Source organism: Urocitellus parryii, chromosome 12, assembly GCF_045843805.1.
Source record: "Urocitellus parryii isolate mUroPar1 chromosome 12, mUroPar1.hap1, whole genome shotgun sequence".
NCBI lineage: Eukaryota > Metazoa > Chordata > Mammalia > Rodentia > Sciuridae > Urocitellus > Urocitellus parryii.
Window position 1 is genome coordinate 70009247 of NC_135542.1, and position 14325 is coordinate 70023571.

Below are 14325 nucleotides of genomic sequence, written 5' to 3' on the forward strand. Positions count from 1 at the left end.
TTGAGATTAATTCATTGCCAATGTACAAAAGTTATCTGATGTATTTCCTATTTTACCTAATTTTCTTGAACTTGTATGAAAGACTTCCCTACACAAGGAATTATCTTGCTAGTAATTTTGTTTCCCTCTGCCTGTTGAAATACTAGTTTTATTGAATTTCTTTTGGAATTCAGATCATTAAAAAGAAAGTTTCTAATTAATTTTACATATTAAAATTGATCTGAGGTATTTATTTCCAAGAAATTCATAGTGGTAAAAGAAAGATTCATGGAAAATTTTGGGTTGTAAAAATTAGAAACAACATTGCATTTCTGAAAATGTGAGCTCCCCAAGGGAATTTTTGCTAATTCCATTTATTATTTTAGTATCATGTGACTAAGTTATGCTCTAGCTAATGGTTTAGTCATCCTCTAGAACCACTGTATAAAGCTGTAGTAATGTACAGTTAAGTGCCATCTGAACTTTTTATTTTTAGAATATTTCATATTTCTTAGGGGAAAGATAGGGACTGTGAAGAGAGTGTGTCAAACTATTTTGGGAGTTTCAATTGACTGATAACTTTCAGAAAATATTTGACCCATTGTAGAATATTTCTGATGTTTGATGAAACCTGTACAGGATCTTTTAGCAGATTTTTAGTTTTCATATAAAGTATTGAAATAAATGTGGGTTTTTTTTTAGTATTTTTCATGACATTTTTAACATAAAATATGAAATTTGGAGATAAATTTTAGCTAAACTAATAATTATAAAATATTTGATTTTGAGGTAAAAATGACTGTAAATTTAAAATATATATGTTTTCATCATTTAGTACTTTTGGAGGCATTTTTTTCTGGTATTCTGTGTGAATTTTGCAGATTTTTGGTGTGATGAGTCAAGAACATATTCTACTTTTAGGCATTAGATATCATCATGTACTTTTTTGATAGAGGAAAATAGATTAGTTACTATGTATTAATCAAGAATTTTTGTGCATTGAAGGCACAAAAAATTCAAATTCCAGGTTCACTTCTATAAGCACTATGTAAAGTTAATCTCTGAAATTCAGTCACAGTCTGTAAACTAGGCATAATACTAACTTCATAAGTTTTAGAATTTTCAAAACTGTTGTATATAGAAGACGTAAAGCTTCTGATATAGAAAGCTTCAGATTAGTGTTAGTATGCTTTATGGTTACATATTGGATAACTTTTCATATCACTTGTCTATTAGTTTTAAAATAGGTCTGTATGTAAAACACAAAATCCAAATATACAAGAGTATGTACCTTATAAAATGCTTCCTTATTTATTTATTGTAGAATACCTTTAAATATTTAGCATTATGGGAAATTTATGCTGATCTAATTTTGAAAAAATTTATAAGTAGTTTTATTTTTTTCTAAGCAGCTTAGAGCAAGTTGTAATTAGCAGTACTTGTTTACTTGTCCTGTGTTGTAGACTCCCAGCTATCTTAAGAAACTATGCAATCTTATTATTTTTTACTGTTTCATAAAATATATTCCTGACAAATTTTGATTCAGCTTCCTATAAGTTCTTTTCTGTTTTTCATCTGTATGAATTTGACCATTCTAGGTACCTTATAAATGGAATCATATAATGCTCTTTTGTGACTGGCTTTCTCAGTATAATGTTTTCATGGTTCATCATGTTGACAGTACCAGGGTTTCATTCCGTTTTAAGACTGAATCATGATTTTGATAATTTTAAAAAATTAATTAATTTATTTAAATTAATTATATATGACAGCAGAATTCATTTTGATTCATTGTACACAATTGCAGCACAACTTTTCATTTCTCTGGTTGTACACAGTGTAGCATCACACCATATGTACAGTCATATATGTACCTAGGGTAGTGATGTACATCTCATTCCATCACCTTTCCTGTCTCCATGCCTCCTCTCTGCCCCTCCCTCCCCTTTGCCCCATTAAAGCTCCTCCATTTTTCCCATGTCCCCTTCACTATGGATCAGCATCCATTTATAAGAGAGAACATTTGGCCTTTGGTTTTTTGGGGATTGGCTTACTTCGCTTAGCATGATAAAACTTGTAGTGTTGGGTAGATGATAAATAAAAAAGGTTCTGAAGAAAAAAACCTTGTAAATATTTCTGGAGTCTGTTCCCTCTTCTCCATCCCAGCTGACATTGCCCTAAATGTCTCTTATGTGGAATAGGTTTCCTAATGAATTTATCAGCCTTTTAGCCTCTGCTGTTTCTCATTCCATTCCAGGAGGATAAAGGCCTAAGTTTCAGGGATCAGAATTGTTTTGAATATCTACTCTTGTGATGTGGGCAAGTACTAAAAAAGTGACTCAAAAAGTATATTTTATGTAAAATAATGTTTCTCCTTTAAAATTGTGGTGATGGGAGGATGTGTTAGGATAGCATGAAGTGCTCAACAGCACACTGCTGCTGCATGGTGAGTGCTCAGTCTCTGTTAGCTGTTCTTGGTCTTCCTTATGTCTTTCAAAACCATGAGAGATCTGTCCAGAGTGCAGCCTGACTGTGTCCTTTGCTTGCTTAACACATCACTGCCCATCATGTATAGGATACAGTTCAGGCTCCTTAATATGGCAGTTAAGGACCACCTCCATGTTCTCTCTCTGCCAATTTCTTATTTACTTTTCCTTTCATGCCTAGTACTTTGAAACACCAAATGGAAGTGATTCTGTTTCCTAGCTCTTTTCTTTTTTGTGTGTGTGTATAATACTGGGGATTAAAAAATTTTTTGTATTTGTCAAAATATGTTAAGGTGTATTTCCTGCCCAATGAGAGTGGAATGGTGTGGGATGCTGTTTACATGGTCAGATAATATATAATCATCATTGTCACTATATTATGGTAGATAGCTGAATTAAATCACCTGTCATGATTACAGAACACTGAATTCAACATAATTTAGGTTAAAAATGGGTAAAAAATTATTATACCTTATGTTTCTCTTGTTTTGTATTTATTCCCACCTTATGTGTATGAAGTTTTGTCAGTCCTTACTAGCCACTGGAAAAATATGACTTTTTAATTAGAAGAAAGCATAAATGGAAAAGGTTGGAAGCTGGATTAGGTAAATGAAGCTTTATTTTAAGGAATCCTATTTATTTGATTATTGTACTACCCAGACACAGAAGCAACAAATAATTAAAGATACTTTGGTGAAACTGAGAATCTTGAACATTACTGAGCTGGTTTGTTTTAGAGCAGAGAAAGAGAATTGAAGCAGTCAGATTACATCATTTGCATTAGAACTGTAGACATTTTTTTTTTTTAAATTTTACATTTGGCTAGAATTCATAGAAGAATCAGCAGTAACTTTCCTTTAACATTCAACAGGATAAAAATACCAGTGCTGCTTAGGGCAGCTAGCATTTGATTTTCATTATATTTGCATGTTGATATCATTAAAGAATTCCTTTGCTGAGAACCCCTTTTTTTGGGGGGGGTGAAGTTGGAACCTGACATCATTGCAATAATAAAAAGGGATTTTTGCTTTGCAAAATTTGATATTCTGTACACTAATGGAGCACCTGAGATGCTTGGCAAGACATAGTTTTGTAGCTTTAGTAAAGCAAGCATTGTTGTCTATTTTGGCACATGGCATTCATTAGTGCTAAGATATAGCCAGTAATTCTAAAAAAAAAAAATCTTGTCTGCTGACATAAAACTCCAGTACTTTAGAAACAAGATTTTGAATTATTGTCTTTTCCAATACGTTTATTAAAAATGTGTGCAAAATGTTAAATTTTTCTTCATGAAGATTTTTTTTCCTGATATTTCAAAGGACAATGCTTAAAGCCCTGACTTAATCCTTGGGGAGATGTTTACTATTTTTGAGAGGGAACAAAAGCCTCCTTATATAGTTTTACCTGGAGGAGTTTATTGATGATCAGTGTGGGGGATGTTTGGCTATATGAAAGATGTAAATCTTCCTATTCATGGTCCTGCAGCATCCATTATTGATGATGTTATAAAACTATTCACTATTTGGGTCAAATTACAACCTCAAAGGACACTGGATTCATATAATCATATGTGTAGTCTGAACTTTGCAGTGCATGTTGGAAGTGCTTCTGAAGAAAGAAATTGAGAATGACAAAATTCTTTTTCAGTTACTGAAATTAAATTCAGATTTGTACTCTTACTTTCCCAGGGTAAAGAGAACCTCATTAATTTGAGAAAAATAAGATGATGTTATGTGAATTCAATTGAAAGAGTTCTGGAATCTTTAATATTCCTCAGTAAGCTTATACTTATCTGGCACAGTACCAAGGGAGCTCTGAGTCATTTTGCAACAAAAGATTTCATGATTTATAGTTTTCAGTACTTGATGCTATTAAAATGAAAAGCCAATTTCAACATGTGGTTTAGGCTTAGGACTAACCTTATAATAATTTTCTTCTAAAAAGCAGATTTTTGAAGTATTGGCAAAAAGTCAGATTTTTTGACATATAGTATATGATAAAATTTGCATTTTTGAGTTTTGTCAGTTTTAGGTGTATAGTATGAATTTTGACAAATATATGCAGTTATATAAAACTACCTCAGCTGAGATAAGAAAACATTTCCATCACCTCAAAGAGTTCCCTCATGTTCCTTTATAGTCAATACCCTCCTACCTACTCCTAGTCCCTGGTAGTCACTCATTGATCTGTTTTCTTTTGGTAGAGCTTTACCTTTTTCAGAATGTCAAACAGTTGAAGGTGTGTAATACGTAATTTTAGTATAATGCACTTGAGATTCATATATGTTGAATGTATCAGTATATTCCATTATATGAATGTACCATAGTTTATTTACCAGTTGCATATTTGGGTTGTTTCCAGTTTTGGGCATCTGTGAATGAAGTTCCTGAAAAAAAAAATATATATATATATATATATACATAGTGTGTGTGTGTGTGTGTGTTATATATGTATGTATGTATGTATACATTCCTTTTGAGTAAATACTGAGGAGTGGGACTGCTAGGTCATATAATAATTTGTAACAAACTGTCAAACTCATTTCCTAAGTGGCTATATATCCAACACCAGTGTTTGGGTGGAATTTTGCATTTCTGCAAGCAATGTAGGAGGGTTATCATTGCTTTAGGTTCTTGCCATTGAACACAGTCTTTTGGAGAGAAGTTTGGGATTTTGATGAAGTCCAATTAAGCTTTTCTTTTGAATTCTGCTTCATGTATATGTAACTGAAAGTTGCAAAGATTTCAAGATTTTTGTCTTTCCCACCTTTTTTTTTTTTTTTTTTTTTTTTTACAGTGCTGGGGGATCTATCCCAGGGCTTTGCACATACTAGGCAAGCAGGCACTCTACCACTGACTATGCTACATCCCCAGCATAGTCATGTTTTCTTCTCAAATTTTATAGTTACATGACACATGCCTATAATGTCAGTGGCTCAGAAGGCAGAGGCAGGAGGATCATCAGTTCAAAGTCAGCCTCGGCAACTAGGCAAGGCCCTAGGTAACTCAATGAGACCCTGTCTCTAAATTAAAAACACACACACACACACACACACACACACACACACATTTTTTTTTGGAGAAGATAATGCTAAGTGAAGTTAGGCAATCCCCAAAAAACAAATACTGAGTGTTTTCTCTGATATAAGGAGGCTGATTCATCGTGGGGTAGGGAGGGGGAGCATGGGAGGAATAGACAAACTCTAGATAGGACAGAGGGGTGGGAGGGGAAGGGAGGGGGCAGAGGGTTAGCAAGGACGGTGGAATGTGATGGACATCGTTATCCAAAGTACATGTATGAAGACACAAATTGGTGTCAACATTCTTATATACAACCAGAGATATGAAAAATTGTGTGTATATGTGTAATAAGAATTGTAATCCATTCTGCTGTCATTTATTTTTAAAAATCAATTAAAAAATAAAAAATTCTTTATCAAAAAAAGGGTTTTATTCTTTTTGATGCTAGTATAAATAGAATTGTTTTTAAATTTCCTTTTTAGGTTTTCAGAGTACATAGATAAACAACTGATTTTTGTGTATTGGTTTTTATAACCTAATTCATTTATTCTGTTTCTTCTTCTTTTGTGAAATCTTTAGGGTTTTCTACATATAAAAGTATTTCTTTTATTTGTTTTTCTTATTAAATTGTCCTAGATAGTATTTCTGATACTGTGCTGAGTAGAAGTGGTGAAAGCAGGCATTTTTGCTTTTTTCCTCATCTTTCAAACTTTATTTTTTCTTTAAGTCAATTATTACCTGTAGTTTTCTTGTAATGTTTTTGTCAGGTTTTGATATCCACGTGATGCTGGCCTTATAAAATGAGTTTGGAGATATTCCTTTCTTTTCAATTTTTGATAGAGTTTGGGGAGTATTGGTTTTAATTCTTGAAATATTTGGTACAGTCCTTTAGTGAAGCCCTCTTGTTTTGGAGATTTTTTTTTAAATTACTAATTGAATATCTTTAATAGTTAATGGGCCTCTTCAACCTTGGTAGGTTGTGTGTTTCTAGAAATTTTTCCATTTCATCTAAGTTATCAAATTTTGGGGAATACAAGTGCTCATAGTAGTCTATCAAAGTGTTTCTCTCTCTCTCTCTCTTTCTCTCTCTCTCTCTCTCTCTCTCTCTCTCTCTCTCTCTCTCTCTCTGTTTCTTTCATCTCTGTAAGATAGGTAGTGGTGTTCCCTGTTTTATAATGATTTTAAATGTTTGAGTTGTCTTCAGTCTAACTGTAAAGATTTGTCTATGTCTTGATCTTTTTGAAGAACTAACTCATATTTTTTGTTGATTTTCTATTTTGTTTATCTCTAATAATTATTTCTTTCTTCTTCTGGTTTTGAGTTTGATTTATTCTTTTTATCCCTAGTTTCTTAGAGTGTAATGTTGGGTTGCTAATTTGAGATTCATTTTTTTATATTTTCAAAAATTTTATTGGTGCATTATAATAGTGGGATTGATTGTGACATGCATTAAACATAATTTGATCAATTTAGTTCCCTACTACCTCCCTTTCCCCTTTGCTACTCCTTCTCCTGGGTCCTCTTCCTTTACTTGTCAGTTTTGAGATTGGTCTTTTGAAATGTAAGCATTTATAGTAAATTTCCCTCTTAGCACTGCTTATATCCCATAAATTTTGGTATATGTGTTTTCATTTTTATTTGCCTCAAACTATTTTATAAATTTCCCTTGTGATTTCTTCTTTGACCTACTGTTTTTTTAATATATATATATTTTTCATAATTTGTGGATTTTCCATTTTTTATTACATCATTTTCTAGTTATTAATTTTTACTATTATTTATTAAAAATCTATTTGTATAATTTTTATTACTATATTAAATATAATTCTAATATTTCCATTTTAGTTTTATCCCATTTGATGAGAAAAGATGCTTAGCATAAGTTTAACTTAAAACATTTTTTAAAGACTTGTTTAATATCCTAGCATATTTAATCTTGGAGGATATTATTTATATACTTCAGAAAAATTTGTATTCTGCTATGCGTGGTGGTATATGCCTGTATTCCCAGTGACTTGGGAGATGGAGGTAGGAGGATTGCAAGTTTGAGGCCAGCCTCAGCAATTTAGCAAGGCAATTTAGTGAGACTCTGTCTCAAAATAAAAAATAACAAAAAGTACTGGGGATGTGGCTCAATGGCACCCCCAGGTTCAATCCCCATTATTTAAAAAAAAAAAAAGAAAAAAATTTGTATTCTGACTTTGTTGCATAAAAAGTTATTTATATGTCCATTAAGTCCTATTGATTGATGTTGTTAAATTCTTTATTTTCTTATTGATCTTTTTTGTGATTCATCTGTTCATTATTTTAAGTAGGGTATTGAAATCTCCTAGTACTATAGAACTATTTCTGCTTTTAATTCTTTGAATGTTGGATATATTTATCTGCTCTGGTGTTTGGTGAACTTGTGTTTATTAATTGTTACATCTTTCTGGTAAACTGATTCTTTTATCACTGTGTATTTTTTTTTTTGTAATAGTTTTTGACTTAAAGTCTGTTTTGTCTGATAGTAACATAGCCCCACAACTCTCTTTGGGTTGCTGTTTGCATGGACTTCATTTTTATATCCTTTCACTTTCAACATATGCATGTCCTTAGATCTAAAGTGAGTTCTTGTAGACAGAATATAATTGGATCCTGCTTTTTGTCCATTCTTCCGGCCCATGTCTTTTGATTGGGGAATGCTGTAATTTAGATATGGGTTGTCCCCTAGAGGTTCATGTACTAGGGGCTTGGTCTCCAATGTGGAGGTGCTGAAATAGTATAACCTTAGTATAACCTTTAAGGAATTGGGCCATCTTCTTTGAGTTCCTCACCAGAGTTGAGTAGATGCTGACTGCAAGTTCTTGAACCTCGAGAACTGTGAACAAATAAACCTCTTTCTTTAAAAAGTACTAAGCTCTAGGTATTAGAGCAACACAAAATAGACTAATACGGGGAGTTTACTCAGTTTACATTTTAAATAATTGGAAAATTGCCATTTTGTTATTTATTTTCTTCATGTCTGAACTTTTTCATCCCTCATTATCTTCTATATTGTTTTCTTCTGTGTTTTATTGATAATTTTATAATGATATATTTTGATTTCTTTCTCATTTCCTTTGTGAACATTCTATAGTTATTTTCTTTGATTACTAAGGATATTACATATAATATCTTAACATTATAATTATTTTTATCTGATATCAATTTAAGATTAATCACACACAAGGGGTTGGGGTTGTAGCTCAGTGGTAGAGCGCTTGCCTAGCACGTGCGAGGCACTGAGTTTGATCCTCAGTACCACATAAAAATAAATAAAATAAAGGTATTGTGTCCAACTATAACTAAAAAAAAATTTAAAAAGAACACACACACAAAAGTTTATTCCTTTAGCGTTCTATTGTCTCCTACTGTTTTCACAGATTGTGTATTTGTTATATACCCCTAATAATAAACATAATTTTATGCTTTTGTTTTTAATTCCTAGAGAAGAATAAAATAATAACCAACTAAATTGTGATAATACTAGTTTAGTATTTTTCTATGTAATTTTCCTTTCCTGAAGAATTCTTTATTTTGTGTCACCAGAGTTATTATCTAATATCCTTTAAATTTAAAGGACTCCTTTTAATGTGTCTTACAGGGAAGGTCTCATTGTAATTAATTCCTTCAGCTTTTATCTGGGAATGTTCTAATTTCTCCCTCATTTAAAATGGCAGGGCAGATTTTATTAAAGGTGGGTCATGGCAATAGGTATATGGACCATTGTAATAGGGTTTTATAGTAGGGGGAGAGAGATTCAACTCAACTCCTTTTCTCATTTTAAGCCCTTTAATTATATCATCCTACTGCCTCTGATCTTCATTGTTATGCTGAAAAATGTGCTAAAACTCTTTTTAAAGGTCCTTAGTATGTGGAAAAATTGATTTCTCTTGCTGCTTGAAATGAAAGTGTTTTTAAAATTTCAATTTCTAATTGTTGCTATTATATAGATTTATAGTTTTGTCATCTTGATAGGTTTTAGTTGCTATTTTGTACATACATTGGAATTATTTTATATAGACAATTATTTTTTTCTTGTTAATAGGAATAGTTTTTATTCCTTCCCAGTCAGTAATTCCCCCACTGACTTATTGCATCAAGATATCCAGTGCAAAATTAAATAAGAATGGTGAGAGCAGATATCTTATTCTTAAAGGGAGAGCATTCAATCTTTCATTATCAAGTATTGTGTTGGCTGTAAAATTTTTTTTTTGTAGATGACTTTAACCTAAGTTTGCTGAGAGTTTTTATCATGAATTGTTGAATTTTTAAAATGTTTTTGCCACATCCATTGAAACAATGTTTCCCTTCATTCATCATTTGATATGGTAAAGCACATTGATTATCAGATGTTCAACTTTGAAATGCACTCCCCAAATTATTTCCTTTAGTCAGGTTGTATTATCCTTTTAATATATTGCTAGATTCAATTTGCTAAAATTTTATTGAGGATTTTTGCCTCTCTGTTCATGAAGAATATTGGTCTTTATTTTTTTCTTTGTATTACTACATCAGGTTAATAGTACTAGTTTCATAAAATAAGTTGAAAAATATCTGTACCTCTTCTGTTTTCTGCAAGAGTTTATAGTCATCTGGATCCAGACTTTTTCTTTGAGGGAAAGAATTTTAACTCTGAATTAAATTTTTGAAATGTCTATTTAGGTCATCTGCTTTTTTTTTTCTCTTTTAACTTAGTTCCTTAAACTTTGGTAGTTTTTAAGGAATTTATCCACTTCATTTAAGTCATAAAATTTATTATAAGAAAGTTCATAATATTTCCTTATCATTTTAATATTTTAGGACCTATGGTAACATCTTTTCTGTAATTTCTAATTTTGAATTCTCTCTCATGCTGACTCACTTGTTTGCACAAGATTTTTCAATTTCTTTTTCAAAGAATGAACATTTGGTATTGTTGATTTTTCTCTATTTTTTAATGTTCTTTGTTTCTCTATTTTTATTTCCTTTGGTTTGCATTGAATTTAACTTGGTCTTATTTTTGTAGTTTCTTACATGGAATATTAAAACATTGATTTAAAACCTCCTTCTCTTTTCCTTCCTCCCCCTCTTCTTCCTTCCCCTCCTCTTCTCTTTCTCCTTCTTTGTCTTATCATTCTTTGTTACTTCTCCTTCCTTCTTTTCCACTCAGGGTCCCTTTATCATTGAGCTACATCCCTACCCACAACCTCTTTTTTGCTGCAGCTGGCCTTGAACTTTTGATGCTCTTGTCTCAGCTTTCCAAATTGCCAGTATTATAGGCAAGTACCACCACATTGGATCGGGACTTTCTTCTTTTATAATCATTTAATACTATGCTTTTACCTGTAGACATAGTTTACATCTCACAATTTTTTGTTTTATTTTAATTTAAATTCAAATAAATTAAGTTCTAATTCCCCTTGTGATTTACTCTTTGACCCATACATGTTTGGGATTATTATTTTAAATTTTTTAATATTTGTTTTTTTCTAGGTATCTTTCTGTTATTTATTTCTAGATTAATTTCTTTGTCAGGACATACATTGTATGTTTTAAATTTGTCAAGGTTTGTTATATGGCTCAGAATGTGGTCTTTGAGAACATTCTGTGTGCTCTTGAAAAGATGCAATTTTGCTATTTTTGGATGGAATAGTCTATACATGTCAATTGGGTCATGTGTATTGATTCCATTGTCTTCTATGTCTTTACTGAATTTCTGTTTACTTTTAATTTCTGAGATAGGAATTTTGATTTCTCTAAAGATAATGTGGATTTATCTATAATTTTCAACTTCTAATAATGGTTGTGTGTGTTTGTGTGCATGCACACGTACACTCTGGGGATTGAACTTTTAGGGCCTTAGCACATGCTAAGTGCATGTGCTGTACCACTGAGCTACATCCCCAGCCCAAGCAATTTTAGATTCATGGAGTTTTGAGGTTATATATATTGACAGGTATGTAAATATTTAAGATTAATGTTTTCTTCTTGAATTGAACCCTTTATCATTATATTTATTTTATCTCTGACAATAATCCTTATTCTGAAGTTCACTTTTTTCTGATATTAATGTAAAGATTTTAGTTTTATTTTAATTAGTGTTTACATCATACATATTTTTTCTATTCATAGCCACTCCTCCCAGTTTCAAATTTAAAATGATCCAAATGGTTGGGTCTTGCTAACTTAATGCAGTCTGATAATTTCTGTTTTCTAATTGGTATGTTTTTAACCATACTTTGCAGTTGTTTTCTGTGTGTTCTTTCACTTTCTTTTTTCTTGTGTGTTTTGATTATTTCCTTGGCTATGTCACATCTGATGATTCCTTCAGATGAAATTTTTGCTCTATTATGTTTTTATTTTTAGAATTTTTATTTGACTCTTATAGATTATCTTGCTGAAATTCTCCAGATTTGTTCAGATATGTTACTCATATTTTTTCATGATAGTCTGATGATTCTTACATCTCTGGGTCTGATTCTCTTGATTGCTTTTCTGTTTGATGGTTGGTTTCCATTGCTTTTTTGTTTCTTATTTTTTATTAAATGTCAGACATCTTGTTTAGAAAATGAGAGGCTACTTAAAAAAGGTTAAATAATATTTATACTTATAAGTGGGTATTACTATTCTCACAGAGAGATATATCTGTATGTTCTGTTTAACAAGGGCTGGTTATCCTTGAAAATCGGATTTCTTGAATGCCCTGTGATCTCAGGATGGATTCTTTGATAGATTAAAGGAAAAATGTGATATTATAGTTTATTTAGCTTTTTATTTTTTTAATGTTATCAATCTCTTTATTTCATGATGCTTTAGGAGTGCCCAGGTTTAAATTCATTATTTCAGTACGATATACTACTTACAAAGACTTTCCTAAATTTTGTGGGGTTTTTTTGACAATGCCCCATTTATTGTTTTTTTTTATTGGTTGTTCAAAACATTACAAAGCTCTTGACATATCATATTTCATACATTAGTTTCAAGTGGGTTATGAACTCCCATTTTTACCCCAATTCCAGATTGCAGAATCACATTGGTTACACATCCACATTTTTACATGATGCCATATTAGTTCCTGTTTTATTCCGCTACCTTTCCTATCCTCTATTATCCCCTCTCCCCTCCCCTCCCATCTTCTCTCTCTACCCCATCTACTACAGTTCACTTCTCTCCTTGTTTTTTTCCCCATTCCCCTCACAACCTCTTATATGTAATTTTGTGTAACAATGAGGGTCTCCTTCCATTTCCATGCAATTTCCCTTTTCTCTCCCTTTCCCTCCCACCTCATGTCTCTGTTTAATGTTAGTGTTTTCCTCCTGCTCTTCCTCCCTGCTTTGTTCTTAGTTGCTCTCATTATATCAAAGAAGACATTTGGCATTTGGTTTTTAGGGATTGGCTAGCTTCACTTAGCATAATCTGCTCTAATGCCATCCATTTCTCTGCAAATTCCATGATTTTGTCATTTTTTAGTGCTGCGTAATACTCCATTGTGTATAAATGCAACATTTTTTTTAATCTATTCATCTATTGAAGGGCATCTGGGTTGGTTCCACAGTCTAGCTATTGTGAATTGTGCTGCTATGAACAAGGATGTGGCAGTATCCCTGTAGTACGCTCTGTTAAGGTCTTCAGGGAATAGTCCGAGAAGGGCAATAGCTGGGTCAAATGGTGGTTCCATTCCCAGCTTTCCCAGGAATCTCCATACTGCTTTCCAAATTGGCCGCACCAATTTGCAGTCCCACCAGCAATGTACAAGAGTACCCTTTTCCCCACATCCTCGCCAGCACTTGTTGTTTGACTTCATAATGGCTGCCAATCTTACTGGAGTGAGATGGTATCTTAGGGTGGTTTTGATTTGCATTTCTCTGACTGCTAGAGATGGTGAGCATTTTTTCATGTACTTGTTGATTGATTGTATGTCCTCCTCTGAGAAGTGTCTGTTCAGGTCCTTGGCCCATTTGTTGATTGGGTTATTTGTTATCTTATTGTTTAATTTTTTGAGTTCTTTGTATACTGTGGATATTAGGGCTCTATCTGAAGTGTGAGGAGTAAAAATTTGTTCCCATGATGTAGGGAGCCTATTTACCTCTCTTATTGTTTCTCTTGCTGAGAAAAAACTTTTTAGTTTGAGTAAGTCCCATTTGTTGATTCTAGTTATTAACACTTGTGCTATGGGTGTCCTATTAAGGAATTTGGAGCCTGACCCAACAATATGTAGATCGGAGCCAACTTTTTCTTCTATCAGATGCAGAGTCTCTGATTTGATATCAAGCTCCTTGATCCATTTTGAGTTAACTTTTGTGCATGGCGAGAGAAAGGGATTCAGTTTCATTTTGTTGCATATGGATATCCAGTTTTCCCAGTACCATTTGTTGAAGATGCTATCCTTCCTCCATTGCATGCTTTTAGCCCCTTTATCAAATATAAGAAAGTTGTAATTTTGTGGATTGGTCTCTGTTTCCTCTATTCTGTACCATTGGTCCACCCACCTGTTTTGGTACCAGTACCATGCTGTTTTTGTTACTTTTGCTCTGTAGTATAGTTCGAAATCTAGTATTGCTATACCGCCTGATTCACACTTCCTGCTTAGAGTTGCTTTTGCTATTCTGGGTCTTTTGTTTTTCCATATGAATTTCATGATTGCTTTATCTATATCTACAAGAAATGCTCTTGGGATTTTGATTGGCATTGCATTAAACCTATAGAGAACTTTTGGTAATATCGCCATTTTGATGATGTTAGTTCTTCCTATCCACGAACAGGGTATATTTTTCCATCTTCTAAGGTCTTCTTCTATTTCTCTCTTTAGGGTTCATTGTATAAATCTTTCACCTCTT

General features: G+C 32.5%; 1 protein-coding gene across 2 annotated transcripts in view; it reads left to right on the forward strand.

The window, feature by feature from the left end:
* The window catches only part of Gtf2a1l (general transcription factor IIA subunit 1 like), a 58898-nt gene that overhangs the window by 19533 nt on the left and 25040 nt on the right, over window positions 1-14325 (forward strand). The gene's annotated exons all lie outside the window — the stretch shown is intronic.